This window comes from Oscarella lobularis, chromosome 14, assembly GCF_947507565.1.
Source record: "Oscarella lobularis chromosome 14, ooOscLobu1.1, whole genome shotgun sequence".
Taxonomy (NCBI): Eukaryota; Metazoa; Porifera; class Homoscleromorpha; order Homosclerophorida; family Oscarellidae; genus Oscarella; species Oscarella lobularis.
The window spans coordinates 773535-788508 of NC_089188.1; the positions used below are offsets into that span (position 1 = coordinate 773535).

The 14974-nt window shown below is 50.3% G+C and overlaps 1 long non-coding RNA gene across 5 annotated transcripts; it reads right to left on the minus strand.

The window, feature by feature from the left end:
* Positions 1-10846: 10846 nt before the first annotated feature.
* Positions 10847-13853, minus strand: LOC136195286 (uncharacterized). Of its 5 annotated transcripts, none has more exons than XR_010671862.1 (8): positions 13498-13853; positions 11971-13410; positions 11833-11922; positions 11743-11776; positions 11627-11691; positions 11523-11575; positions 11311-11473; positions 10847-11255 (listed from the first exon to the last, which is right to left on the minus strand). It is a non-coding gene; the product is annotated as an uncharacterized lncRNA (long non-coding RNA). The 5 variants fall into 5 exon arrangements; XR_010671861.1 differs by having other exon boundaries at positions 11971-13431; XR_010671864.1 differs by having other exon boundaries at positions 11971-12109; positions 12169-13853.
* Between the last annotated feature and the right edge of the window lie 1121 nt (positions 13854-14974).

A 14974-nucleotide genomic window follows, 5' to 3' on the forward strand; every position in this document is an offset into this window, starting at 1 on the left:
TTGTTGGTCGCGGAAGAACGGGGTCGCGTCACGTTTAGTGTGTAGACCTTTCGGGCTTGCAGACGCCTGGGCAGGGACTGTAGACGTGCGTGGGCGGTTAACGGTTCGTGACGGGGAATATATACCGACGCGATCTGGAGAAATGTCTTCATGATGGCCGAAAGAAGAGAGATATAGTGGGCGCGATCGTCGAAAAGCGAACAGGATTGGTCCATGTTGGGGCGCTGGAGTGGAAACCTTCCCACGCCTGCATGCACGTGCAGGGAATCGAGTTGCATGATTAGGAGCCTCTTTGTTTGGAGCGGTCATTCATCGACGATCAATCGTTCGTTGAGGCATGTCGGAGGAAATGACGGGATTGGACGGTCCAATTGATTTTGCACGGCTCTCGGTGGGAGATATCAGAGCGAGAGCGGAAGCGGCGTGTTCAGTCGGGGAGTTCGATTTGTCCAGATTGGGTCCGCTACATGTACTTGAAAGGAAATATAACGGTTCGTTGCGACCGCAACGTCGCGTTCGGGCAGATGGTTTACTTGGAGCTGTTGAGGAAGGAGCGGGAGTTCGTAGCGGACGCGCAGTCACGCCTGAAGCTGGCGCAAAAAATCTTGCGCAAGAGCAAGAAAAGGTTCGCTCTGTGCGACGTGCGGCGGCTTTTTTTTGAGAAAGCTAAATTGAGCGTGTGCCGCGACGCAGATCGACGTCTAGTCTGACGTACGACGTTCGCGTACGAGACAGTGTGGTGTTTTCGTTTTTCGTTTTTGTTGATGTTTTTGTTTGTTTTTTCGAGACTAATAAGCAATTTGAAATCATGTTAGAAAGCGTGACTTCGGCGAATAATCCGCGATGGGGTGAAAAACGAAAAGGGGGCCAGAAAAGTCGTGAGTAGACATACGGGCAACATACAAAAGTAATGTGAATTTCAAAAGTTTGTGACGTGAAAGCGCAGGTGTGGAGATTGTTGAGAAACTAATGGATGTAATCTATGGATTAAACTGGGAAGGAGTGAAGTGCGCATGCGCGCATAGGATTGTTCAACCATTTTGTTTTTTTTTCGGTTTTGGTTTGTTTTTTGACACTAATAAGCTGATTGTGAATTTGGAATGATATTAAAATGCGTGACTTGGGCGAATAATACGCGGTGTCGCCGAAAAACGAAAGGGGGCCCCGGTAGCGGAAAAGTCGTGAAAAGACATACGGACAACATACGAAAGTAATGTGAATTTGAAAAGTTTGTGACGTGAAAGCCCAGGTGTGGAGATTGTTGAGAAACTAATGGATGAAACTAGGAAGGGGTAAAGTGGGCATGCGTGCATGTGATTATTGTGTTCAACGGAACTTTTATTAATTTTTGAAAAAGGATTGTTCAAAAAAAGAACTGAAGTGATCACAAAAAACTGAACACAATTTCGAAAAGTTGAACCTCTGTCAAATGACGTAGTTCAAAAACAGATAAAGTTGATAAGTTTACTGAAAGTCGTCGTCATGGTCGTTGAGGTCGTAGTCGTCGTTGTAACGGGTGGAAGCTACAGTGCGACGCTTGGAGGAGGTTCTTGGCTTTTCATCATGATCCTCGCTGAACGAAAGTTTGCGGCGGGCTTTCTTACTGGAGGTCGTCGAGCGTCTCTGTTTCGATTGAGTTGATGTTGGAGGCGGGCGGTGAAGCTGTGATTTGGTGGGTGTGAAGGAGTTCTGAGTGAATGGTGAATGAACCGGCGACTCCGAATCTTGAAACGAAGACGTGTGATCGGCTGTCGGAGAAGCTGGCGAGGGGTGCGGTTGCTGTGGAGAGCCGAGAGTAACGGAGGTGATAACTTTGTTTTCGTCGTAGTGCAAGTCAAAAGCGGGAGCTTCCAGGAGGACGTCGGCCGTGATGTCCGATGAACGAGTAATATCGTGCAAAACGGAAGTGAATGCTGTCAAAGTGATTCTGCTGTTGGTGCTGGGATTGAAGACGAGGAGGTTCGCGGATGTGATGTCAGGACAGCAGCGTAATTTTTGGTCCATAAAACATTTGGTGCATCTGCCGAAGTTGGATGTGGTTGCAGAGTGGCGTCAATTTTCCCATTGCAGGAACAGCATGCTTTGTATTTGTTGAGACTTTGGATAGCGATGATTTCAGCATTTGCGATGTGGTCGCCGTAGTCGGTGTCGTCGTCTGAATCGCGGTCGGAAGAGTAGTAGTGGATGTTTTTGAAAGGCGGAATTTGAATGTGGCTAGCATTATGGGCTGGATAGGATAGGTATTTTTTGCCTTTGTAGACGCGAACTTTGATGTAGAAGGTTTTCGGCTGCAGTGTGCCAATGACGTCTTCCCAAACAGTTAGTCGTGTTGTGTCGGTAGCGTCAGAAACGATGATGTCTTGTTTCTGCTGTCCTGTTGCGACCTTCTGTGGTGGAAAAATTTTGCAAACTTTGGCGCGAACGTTGACGAGCTGATAGGCTACGGTGGAACCCATGTCGCGAATAGATATCGTTTTGGCGTCGCCCGGTTCTTCCATTGCAATCATGTCAGCTTGAAAAGTGCGGTCAGATTTGTCTATGTTCGTTGTAGATTGCAGGCAAATTTCCAACTCGTCGGAGTATGATGACTTCTGTATTTTTACGGCAGCCAGTGATATCGGCGTGAAAGCATTGTAGTATTGCTGCAACTGTTGATGATGTTTGCTGTGAAAGCCGATGAAACGTAGGGTGCGATCCTCGTCGGCGAAGCGGCCGTCGAAGTATTTGTTGGCCGATTTTTTCAATGTCTTCATGGGGGAGAGGCTTGTTATGATGCCGTGGACAGTTGCAAATAGGTGTGGTTCCGTGATAGCTGACAGTCGAAGTCTGCGAACGATTGTTCTTGCATGGCCTTCACTCTTTGAGAGTATCTCTTGCTCATGATGGTTCAGAGTGAAGTGTGATTTTTCGGTGGTTGAGTTGGTGTATTTGTAACGTCTGTGTGAGAAGAGGATAGGCGGAGTCGAAGTTGAGCTAAACAAAAGTGGAGGTTCAGAATTGTGAGACGGCACGCTTCTATGCAGGTGTGAAGGTTCGATAATATCGGTCTGGAGGCAGTGGTTAGTAATAGACAGTTGGGCGGTGCGTGGCGGAGCGTTGAAGAAGATTCCTGTGGAGATAGAAAGGCGTGAGTGTGAGAAGCAGTGAGGTGTGGTGATGAGATGGTACGTTGCCCGGAGGATATTTACGAGGGCAGTATAGGGCAGGGGAATTGCGGTCTGGGGGGAGGGAATGAACAGCAAATGATAAATGGATGTTTGTTACTATTTAGGGTAGGGTGTAGTGCATTGCCATTGGCAGTTGCTATGTCTCAGTGTGTCATTTGTCTCGTTGTTCTGGAAAGCGGCCGCGGAACTGTTCGCTTATGTCGTTGTTCTGGTGGAGAGATTCATGATTCATGCTGGATTGCGCTGCAATTGGCCCGAATGGGAAGGTCTTTGTCCTGTCCCCATTGTCGGCAGAAAATCGGTAGATGGTCTGAGTGCTTGTGCAGAGCAGGGAATATTTTTTTGGCATCGCAGATATGAGGGAGTTTCCAATGGCGCCGTTCAAAATATCGACGACATACGTGATTCCGGGATGCGATGAGGAAGTGCTCTTGACGGTGGATCGCGCCTACCAGCAGGGTGTGGTACGAGCGTGCGGTCGCGCCGTTCGCGCTCAGGCGGCCGTCGTTCGTCATTGCGAGGAGGAAGTTATGCGAGTCGAAGATGAAATTAGCCGGAGCGAGGAACGGTCTCACTATTATGAAGTCCTACTCGGTTTTTTGAAGAAGTAAGTCGGAGACAGTTTCGATTTTTTGGTGTTTGGTGGCTGTATCTGCGTGTTCTGTCAATCAATAAAAAGTGGCGATATGATAGAAGATGTGTACTGGTGTTCTCTGCGCGGTATATAGTCAGGAAGGGCTTCTAGCTGGCAGGTGGCGTAGGCGTGGTCGGAGGTGAAGGATCGGTCAGGAACAGGAATTGGAGCGCCGAGAGGAGAAGATGGCACGGCGGGGACGGGGTCAACGAACGACGTCGGGTTGGATCGTCTGCGAACGACATGGCATTTGGCAAGGTTCACACGCTTCGCTTGATTAGCGGCGACGCCCACGTACAGCACGGGAGCAGCAGGCGGCGGGGGGCACGCGAACTAGTATCAACATTTTGGACTAAACGATCGATAGCATGTGCAACGGCAAGTCGGCGAACGACGTCGCGTACTGTACGTTTGTCGAACGAGCATCACAGGTTTCGCTTTATTGGCGGTGACGTCCACACGGGAGCAACAGACGGCACGCGAACCGATATTGCCTTTGTCGACTAGACAGTGTTGTCTGCATGTAGGAGCGGTGTAGCGTGGACGGCGTCAGCGAACAACACGGTGTTCGATCATCTGCGGAGGACGTCGTGTTGTCAAGGTTCACACGCTTCGTTTGATTAGCGGCAACGCCCACGTACAGCACGGGAGCAATAGCCGGCACGCGAACGAGTATCGAGATTGCCGACTACACCATCATTAGCGTCGCGTTCGATCGTCCGCGAACGTCGCGTTTCACGTTCTTTCGCTCCATTAGTGTCGACGCCCACGTACGAAAGGAAGGAGATGGCACGGTGACGTTGGGCGTCTTCGAAATAAGATCGCCGTGTGCTCTGCTATCGACGTCGATGTCTGTGCGAGATTGTGGACTCGTCCAGCAGGTGTGCGGATCGAAGTCGGCGACGCCTACGTCCGTATGTCTCTAACTCAAATTGAATTAATGTAGCTACGCCACGACGACGGTGGCCTTGGTGAGAAAGTGCACACTTCTCACGTAGTCGCGAAGGAAGATGGAACGTAAGATGAATCGTCGTCGAAGTGAAGATTATATCACTAGCCCTACAATGCGGAATAGGCTGCCAGAGGTGCAAAGGCCTACTCGAAGGCGTCATATGGAGGTGTGGACGATGCGGCGTACGACCTATCGTGCGCTTTTCTGGTCCTTCCGCGTTCGCAAGACAAGGCCTGCGCTTCGTGCGGTAAGCGACCGAAGCGATTTCGATGTGATGTCTTTGTGATATTGCGTCTCGGGGCATATATGATATAGGCACAGTTCCTAGGCGCCCAAAGATGAAGAGGAACACAAGGATGTCGACGTGCGGCGCTCTGCCACCACCGCAGGTGACTGACGGCGGAAGAGTGAAGTGATCAAACGCGTGTTGTGCCCGTTGGCACCGTGACAGTTACTTATTTTTTTGTTTTGTGCCCGTTGGCACTTTTCGCTGTTTTATTTTGCTGCGTTTTGTTGACTAACTGAACGATTCTACGAGAATAAAGATTTGAATGCATATTTTTGCCGGGCTTCTTAATTAATTGTCGCGTGTAGGAGGTGGCCAAACTAAACGGCCCATTCGTAGGCGGTCTTCAGATTGTTTTGGCCAGTCGCTCTTCAGGTGGTTTGCGTAGAAGACTAGCAGTATGGCTAACGAGTATGGCGAGGTCGATCAGCTGGCGTTCAGAGAAATGTCTGACCAGCAGCTGCGATCATTGGCGGCGAAATGGGTCGAACAACAATTGTTCGATCCGTGGACTTCGGAGATTGGGCCTCTTCATGTATCGGTGACGAGATTGCAGGGCAGGGAAGAAAGCATAATCCCCTGTGATAAGGATGTTGCACGCGCACAGCGAACGTTCCTACGCAGCTTGCTGGAGAGGGAGCACGCCCTGCAGTACGATCTGAGGGGACGCCTTGAGCGCGTCCGCGTCACATTGGAGGACGAACGAGAGAAGCTGCGTTCGCTGCGTCGCAAGGAAAATTTTGAGCAAGCAAAACTGGCCTCTTGCGACGACGCTCAAGAACGCGACGTGGATGAATAACTGTGAATTAAGAGACTAGCTTTTTTTGTGTGATTTTTGTCGGATCAATAAAGTGTTTGTAGTGTTTAGATCGTGTTTCAAAGAATCACAGACAAGACTCGCTCGCTATACCGCGTGGAAATGAGAAAAGGGGCCCCTGATGACGCACCTTTTGTTCTTATATATGTAGCCTTTCGTCGCAGGCGCTCGTTGAACTCGTTTCCCACGGTCGCCCTTACGTCGACGTCGTCGTTCGCGGACGAGACGACGATCCATGCATTGAAAGGGTCACAGACACGTACGACTTGCTCGCTATCGATCGTGTGGAAATGGCAAAAGGGGCCCCGATGACGCACGTTTTGTTGCGAATACATAAGCCTTTGATTGAAGCGCTGGTCGAACGCACCGTCGCCCCTACGTCGACGTCGTCGTTCGCGGACGAGACAACGACGCCGATCGATGGCTATATCCACTTGGAGAGAATTCAACGGTGGATCATGCAACGACGTTGCGTTCGTAACGCTCGAGGTTGGCGTGCTTAGCGTTGCTAGTATCAAAGGACCGATCAACGGTTTGTGTATCCTCTGGAGATCGTCATGGAGGCTAATTATATGCATGTTAATCATGAGTTCGGTGACAAAATTTTTTGAGAAACTTATTCTTCTATTGTACTGTGGTGTTTGTTGTGTTTGGTTTGATTACTTTAACGTGCTTTAACCTTTTACGGAACTAAGGACAACATTTTGGCGTAGTCGACGTCGAACCGTTTCGCATCACATCGACGGGAATTTCGCCGCCCGCTCCGTTCCTCGAGCACCCAGGTGCGCCTCCGTACCCGTGGCGCAATTGGTTTCGAACATTCCAGACGTATCTCGCGGCGACCGGAGTCACGTCAGCCGACCGAAAGCTAGGTCTACTCCTTCATTGTCTGGGGACGGAAGGCCAGCGCGTTTTTTCGACGTTTCCGCCTGCAGCGTCGTTCAACGAGGCCAAGGAGGCGTTGGCCGCATACTTCGGACCCCGTATCAACACCATGGTGGAGCGGTTCAAGTTTGGTCAGCGCTTTCAGCACGCGGGCGAAGCGGCTCGGGAGTATGTTACTGCCCTTCGAGTGCTCGTGGCGACGTGTGATTTCGGCCAGTTGGAAAATGAGATGATTCGCGATCAGTTGATCAAAGGAACTCGTTTTCAGAAAGTTCGTACTCGTCTGCTGATGGAAGCGGCGACTCTCACAGTCGAGGAAGTGCTTGTACTGACGACGCGGATTGAGGAGGCAGCTCAACAATCGCAAGATATCGCGTCAGCTGTGGGAGCACAGTCGTTAGGTTCGTCGACACTTTCGCTGCCGGCGTTACCTACACCTCTGCCTGCCCAAGCGCCCTTAGTCCCAGTGCCGTCGCCCACAGTTGCAGCGTCCGCTGACGTGCAGCAAGTGTCAATGCGGAGTCCCTCTGGAACCGGGGCCAAGAAATGCCCCAACTGCCATTTCGAGACCCCAACTGCCATTTCGAGACTCACCGCGGTCCTCAGTGTCCGGCGAGAAACCAAAAGTGTCGCAAGTGCGGGGAAAATGGGGCACTTCATGCGCTGCTGTCGGGCAACTCGTCAGGGTGATGCGCCTCTACAGTCCCTCGAGGTTGCAGATGACGACGGCGACGACTTGTCTGTATATCTGAACGCCGTCTCAGGAGGAAAAGGCGTGTTGAAGAATTGCGTGTGTGACGTTCAGGGGGTCCAAATTTCCTTCGTTGTGGACATTGGTGCGCGCGTTTCGGTGTTGAACAAGGCTACATACAACCGCTATTTTTCCGAGATTGCACTCCGACCGTCACCGCTGAAGCTCCGCGGGTATGGCGGGTATCGGATTCGGGAGTTTGGAGTGATCAGGTTGGACGTACGTCACGACGGACAGTCGGTGCACAAGTTTCCGTTTCATATCACCGCAGAAGGAGCGAATCTTCTAGGTGTTGACTTGTTTGACGCGTTGGAGTTTGCCGTTTCGACTCCAGAGTCTCGCCCAGCATCGATGGAGATTTCGCAAATTGAGCAAGGAGGCGACGCTCACTCATCTCTGGAATTTTGGAGACTGAGATATCCGTCTATCGTCTCAGGCTTGGGTTGTGCCAAGAAGTTTATGCACCAGCCGCTCATTAATCCGTCGGTGCAGCCCTCAATGCAGCCGCTCCGTAGGCTGCCGCTAGCAACTCGCCCAGCAGTGACAGAAGAGATCCATCGTCTGGAGGAGGCGGGGATCATTGAGCGAATCGATTCGTCGCCGTGGATTTCGAATCTGGTAATCGCTACAAAGAAATCGAATGAGATTCGTACATGTATGTGTGTCGGGTTGGTTGCAGTCAACAAGGCGGTGATTCCAGGGAAACACCCCCTGCCGACCTTGGATGAGCTGACGGCGGAGTTCAACGGCTCGTTGATCTATACCAAGCTAGATCTGAAGCAAGGTTTTCTCCAGATTCCTCTGGCTCCAGAGTCTCGTTACCTTACGGCGTTTGTGTCGCACGAAGGGGTGTTTCAATACACTCGTATGCCCTTCGGTCTTGCTTCAGCTCCGAGTGCGTTCCAAAAGGTTATGGATACTGTGCTCGCTGGTTTGCCGGGTGTAGCAGTCTACATGGACGACATTGTTGTCCATGCGCCCTCGATTGACATTCATCGACGACGCCTGGCCGCAGTTTTGGAAAGGTTTTGTCGTGCGGGGTTAACGCTCAACGTTCGGAAATGCAAATTTGAAGTGGACTTGGTGGAGTTTTTTGGTCATCACGTTTCCGCGTCGGGTTTCACCCCGCTGCAGTCCAACGTCGCTGCGGTTTTGAGTATTCCTGAACCGAAGTCGTCGAAGGATGTCGCCTCGTTTCTGGGAATGACGAACTTTTATGCTCGTTTTCTGCCCAATTATTCGACGGTTTCGGCACCTCTGCGTCGGCTGCTCAAAAAAGACACTCCGTGGTTGTGGACCAACGTCGAGGAGCTGGCGTTTCAGGCGCTGAAGGACTTGATCACAACGCCTCCTGTGTTAGCCCACTTTGCGGTAGGAGCCGACACCTTCGTGACGTGCGATGCGTCAGGAACAGCTGTTGGTGCCGTCCTGTCGCAAGTTTCCGCCAACGGGGAACCTGCTGTTGCGTTTGCATCAAAAGCGCTTTTGGAGCGCGAATGTCGTTATTCCGTGAGCGAGCGGGAGGCGTTAGCCTGTGTGTTTGCGTGCGAGCATTGGGATATTTACCTCTGTGGTAGGCCGTTTACTGTCCGTACCGATCATCAAGCCCTCCTGTCTCTTCTCAATTCGCCAGGGTCGGGTCATAGACCGCTGCGTATTCATCGGTGGTTTGCGCGACTCCGGCGGTACACTTTTCAAGTGCAATACGTTCCCGGGGCAACCAACCGCGTCGCGGACTTTCTTTCACGGGTTCCGGGAGCGCGGCCATCAGCCGACGTTGCGACCAGCGACGCCGCCGATGAAGACGATGATTGGTCAGTGCTGTCGGTCGAAGTCTTTGGTCAGACTATCACTCGTGACCAGCTTCAGCAAGCGTCGAGTGCGGACGCTACCATTCAAAGCGTCATCGAGCACGTAAAACGTGGCTGGCCAGGAGCGGCACAGTTGTCGCCAGCAGTTCGTCCATACTTCCAGTTGCGTGATGAGCTCAGTATCGAAGGGGATGGCTTAGACTGTTTGTGGCGGGGGCAACGCCTTGTTATTCCGGAAGCGCTCCAGGGCGCAGTTCTGGCGCTGGCTCACGATGGTCATCTTGGCATTGTCAAGACGAAGCAGCGATGTCGGGACTTTGTGTGGTGGCCCGGTATGGAGTGGCAGATCGAACAAGTTGTTCGTTCGTGTGAATCGTGTGCCCGCAGTGGAAAGGCGAGCAAGCCGCATGCAGCTCCCGTCGTTGTTCGCCCGTGGCCGTCTGCACCGTGGCAATCGCTGCAGATCGACCTATTTGGCGAAATTCACGACGCTCCAATGCACTTTCGTTTTATGTTGGTGGTTCATGACCTCCACTCAAAATGGCCGGAAGTTATTCCCGGTCATCGATTTCGATCTAGCGACGTCGTTACGGCGTTGCAAGATCTATTCGTTCGTTATGGTCTTCCGGAGGAAATTACCACCGATAATGGCCCGCAATTTTGTTCGGCGGAATTTGAAGCTTACCTTCGGTCGTGCGGGATCCGTCATGTTACCACGCCATTGTACCACCCGCAAGCCAATGGCGGGGTGGAGCGTTTCAATCAAGTGTTGAAGATGGGTCTTCGCACACACCGGGCGGAGAGGAAGTCGTTTTCTGACGCGTTCTCGGTACCCTTTTTCACTATCGTGTTGTTCCCCATGCTCTGACGGGAGTCGCTCCGGGGGAACTCTTCTTCGGACGGAAGATGCGCCAGCCGCTCTCCCAGATGGCTCCGATTGCACCGCTGTCTCGGGACTCACCGTCAGGCTCGCACCGTTCAGTCGTTCAGCAGCGTCAGCAAGTCAACAAGGCTCAGGCTGACGCAGCTCGTTCCGCTCGCCCTTCGACGTTCAAGCAGGGGCAGTACGTTCGTGTCCGGCGTCCAAGGCTACAAAACAAGCTTCATCCGGTGTTGTCTACCCCGTTGCAAGTCACCGCTAAAATCGGCGCAGACACGTATCTCTTGGAGGGGGGGCAAAAGTGGCATGCAGACCAGTTGGTCGCTGTTGACGGTCCAGTACAGGGACAGAAGCCTTCGGAAGAGGTTCCCGTAGCAGTGAAATCCAGGCCTAAGAGAGCTAGGCGCATCCCGGAGGCGTTGGAAGACTTTATGTTGGACGTTGACTGTTAGAGACTCTTTGAAGGGGGGAGTAATGTTGTGTTTGGTTTGATTACTTTAACGTGCTTTAACCTTTTACGGAACTAAGGACATAACAGTGTTGCTGAAGAGTCTCAGCGTCGAAAGGGTGTTCGAATGCAATGCGCTTTTCTTGGTCAAGGCGCTCTGATTCCGTGAACAAAGTTGTGCATTTTCTTGACAAGTGAAACGGTGGTCTAAACGATTTGTCGTGGATAAAGCTCGCCCAACGGGATGGGATCAAAGGCAATCAAAAGTTAGTCTTTGATATTGTTACCTTCTTCGCTGTCACTGTCTTCTATCTACTTTATTTGTTTTGGCTGGCTAGTCCTTTCCTTTGGCTTAGTTCCAGGCTTCTTACTGCTGCGATTTTCGGCTGTTTTTATACGTAGAAATTCACAGCAGCTTCCGCAGCTTCCATAAAAAAGTGTCCAATATCTCGTACAGCTCCCCTAAGCTATCAACCTTTGTTCTTTGTAAACGGTCTTCCAAAAAACAACGATGCGGCTGTTTTGTGCTTTGGCTTTGATTTCTGCTGGCGTTTGTGTATCATCATCTTGGCTCTGACTCGATCCTCTTCTGGTACTCATTTGACTAAGTCTACCAATAGTTTCCTTTTCGTAGAAGAGAGGTCTAATTGATTATTAAATAAGTAACTTTTCAACATACCATTGATGAACGCTTCCTTTCTTTACTATCCCTTTTCTCACTGCCTTGCTTTAGCGTAGATTTTACAGACTGTCTCTGAGCCGAACTGGCCGCATCGTTTATTCTTGTAATTCTGGCTTTATCCGCCACAGACGCGGCCTCGTTGCATACAATAGAAGTGCGCCTTGGCAAGAAAGGATGTCAGGCACGCTAAACTGATATACTGATCTCACTTATTGCTCTTTGATAGACCATCAAAAGCACTTGCATACAAAGGAGACGAATCCTGCAACAGAACCTGTCTTTTTTTATGTACATATGTTACTGCACAAAATACCTTTAGCTTGCTTTTCTGAACACTGTAGTGAACGGACAGCAAAGGATTCGACTGCTGCTTAAGTTCTATGCATAAATTCGTTATGATGCGTCAAAATAAACTCGCCTGCCTCCCACCGTCTAGATGATCTCCAGAAACCACAGGTACATACTGAGGAAGGTGCACATTGATTTTGCAGTCAAATCAAGGATTTAATTTATTCTTACCGTTTCATTGTCCAAACGTTGTCCAGTTACCAAATACACGACTTATCGCCACTCTTTGTCTTCTGATTTTCGACAAATCCATATAGCATTCTATATATGTAGGATTAGTTCGACTTGAAAAGAAGGACGTAGTACTACCGTTTTGCTTGACTGGCAGTGACAGACAATTCTTCTCAGCCACTTGTATACAAGTGACCTAGATGCAAGTCTGCAATTCGATTCGTCGCAGGGGGCCTCGCTCCTACCCCTTTGTCTTCATTATTCACATAGTCATTGTCTAAATACAGGCGAGTCGTCGTCTGTTCAGCCATGGAGACTTCGACGCTGTCAGAGCACCTCTTTCCTCGCTCCCAAGATACGACCATCGAATATTGGATATACGGGCTCTTTTGTTCATTGTTCATTGGCCGTTGTCTTCCACGTGACATAGAAGGCGTACACACGTGTGTGTATTGTCCATTCTTCCCCAAGTCATGTCGTTGTGTTGCATCTGCCTCTCGGAACTTCCGAAGAACGGCGTGAACAGGGTTCGCGTTTGCGCTCAGTGCGGCATCTGTATGCAACGCGCGTGCTGGGCGCAATACAGAGAGCCAAATAAACCGCCGCTCTCGTGCCCACATTGTCGAGGACAAATCGGTATACTAACAAAATATGTGATGTGTTTCTCGGGGCACGTCTTTTTTGAGCAGATCTTGACACCGTCCAAGTGCCTCCTTTTGATATTCTGGCGCCGTACAGCGCGCCCGGAAGCGACAATACGATGGACATCTTCGTTAGCAGCGCGAACCAAGGCGACATCTCCTTGGCACATACGCGTCTGCTGTACCAGCTGCGCACGTCCATAGCGCATCTTCGCCAACAGATTTGTGCCATTGCAGGACGTCGACAACACTCAATTTCGCGTGCAGCAATTAGAACACTTGTTGCGTTTTTTTCGCTAATAGCCTGGTACATCTTTGGTTGACTGTTGTGTTACGTTAAGAAAATAAAAGTTGTGAATTGAAGAAGGGGGTTCAGAAGACATAAAACGAATGGTTGAGCAGTGTGACATCTGCAGAAAGGAGAGACCGAATCCAGCGGAACCAATGATTCCGACCGACAGTCCTCCACACCCCCTTCCACACTATTGGAATGGACTTCTTCGAATACAAAGGAAGCCAATATTTGCTAGTCGTCGACTACCTCTCTCGATACCCGGAAGTCGCTAAACTGGAGGATACTACGTCTTCAGCGGTTATATGTCACCTAAAATCGATATTCGCTCGCCACGGAATCCCAGCCATCGCTCGCTCGGACAACGGTCCACAGTTCGCATCGGACGTGTTCGCCGAGTTCGCAAAGGCGATTTCCAACACATCACCAGCAGCCCCCGTTATCCCCAGAGCAACGGCGAAGCGGAGAGAAAGGTTAAAACGGTGAAGGAGATGCTGAAGAAGGCGGAGGATCCGTACCTGGCTCTCTTATCATACCGCACCACACCGTTGTCCCACGGTTGGTCACCATCACAAACACTGATGGGTCGACAGCTTCGGTCAAATGTGGCAACGGTGGAAGCTCGACTACTCCCAGAAGCAGTCCCTAGGAAGGAGCTACGCGTATCTGACCAAAGAGTTCGAGAGAAGCAAAAAGAAGCCTACGACCGACGTCATCGGGTCAAAGAGCTACCTGAATTGAAAGAGGATCAATCCGTCTACGTCCGGATCGTAAGGAGTATGGAAGAATTGTGTCCAGAGCCGTGACGCCTCGTTGCTATTATGTCCTGACGCCAACGGGGACCTTCCGTCGCAATCGTCGCAAACTGAGGCCGATAGACGGATATCCAGACATCAATCCTGACGACGATGAAGATATGACACCTACAATAGAGCGAGAGGAAGCCGCTCAACCCGAAGTGATCGCTAATCCACCTCAGCCAGCAGCGGAGCCTCCGGCACAACAACAACCCGCAGCTGTCCAAACGAGAAGTGGGCGCAACGTCCGTCCTCCCGGGTGGCACAAGGACTACGGCACTTCAGCGTAGTGACAATGACTCTAAGAAAGGGAGATGTGGTATGTACCCATCCTGGACTATGTAGCGTACGCATGTTTGTAATGTACCCGCCTATTGATGTGACGTCATTGTACGTATATAAGGGTAGACGAGAGATTAATAAAGGGCTTTTGTACCCACACCTAAAGGACCACACTACATCCCACACTACAAGTAGAGCGATGGGCATGTTTGACGAGTGTCTCACATGGCATCAGCAACAGCCCGAAGCTAACTCCTACACCACAGCTGTTTTGAGAGATTTGCGCGAATTGGCAGCAAGAAAAAGACTCGACACGCTCAAGCAGACTAAAAGTGATACGTATTTAATAGTCACTATTTTGATCGCAACCAGTGAATATAGAGAGTTTTCCTGGTGGTACAATAAATGTACGGGCATTGGCATGAATATTAATTCGGTTCGCTTAACCGAACGTTTTGCTTATCCGAACGACACGGATTCCCGAGGGGTTCGGATAATCGGCGGTTGACTGTAGCGACAAGAAAACGGCGCAAAGCTTTGCTTCCGCCGCCTTAATTGTCGTTTCCTGTCAATTATAAGTCGTTGGCGACGAAATAGGCATCGACGCGCTTTAGATACGATCGAGTCCCATGAACACGACGCGATATTCGATGTCGTACGACTCATTTCCGATGATGGCATGTGCCATGTTCCTTTAGAATCCTGCTTTCTGCGCCAAAATTGGTATGTCCTTAGTGTATTTCGAACTGATAAACGCCACCCTAAGCTAACCCATACAACCTAGCCTACAGACATGACATATATCTAGAGGTCCGGATATACGACAGGAAAATGGGAAAAGAGAGCGATACCTTTAGGATATAGGCCTTCATAATCAGACAGAGTTGAAAATATGTAAATATAAAAATGCAGCACCGTCTACGATCAACGAGGATCTGGTGACACTGCTGTGAAAGTGAGGCGACACGCAAGTCAGCGTCGGCCATATTTTGTTGGGTACACATGGCAGAAACAACTAAAATTTTTGTTCAGCTTCTACTGTTTGCAATTTATGTCTTTCTCACCCCAAACTAACGTTTCTATCTCTTCACTAATGCGATCAGTCCAAACTAAAAGCTTTTCATACTTTT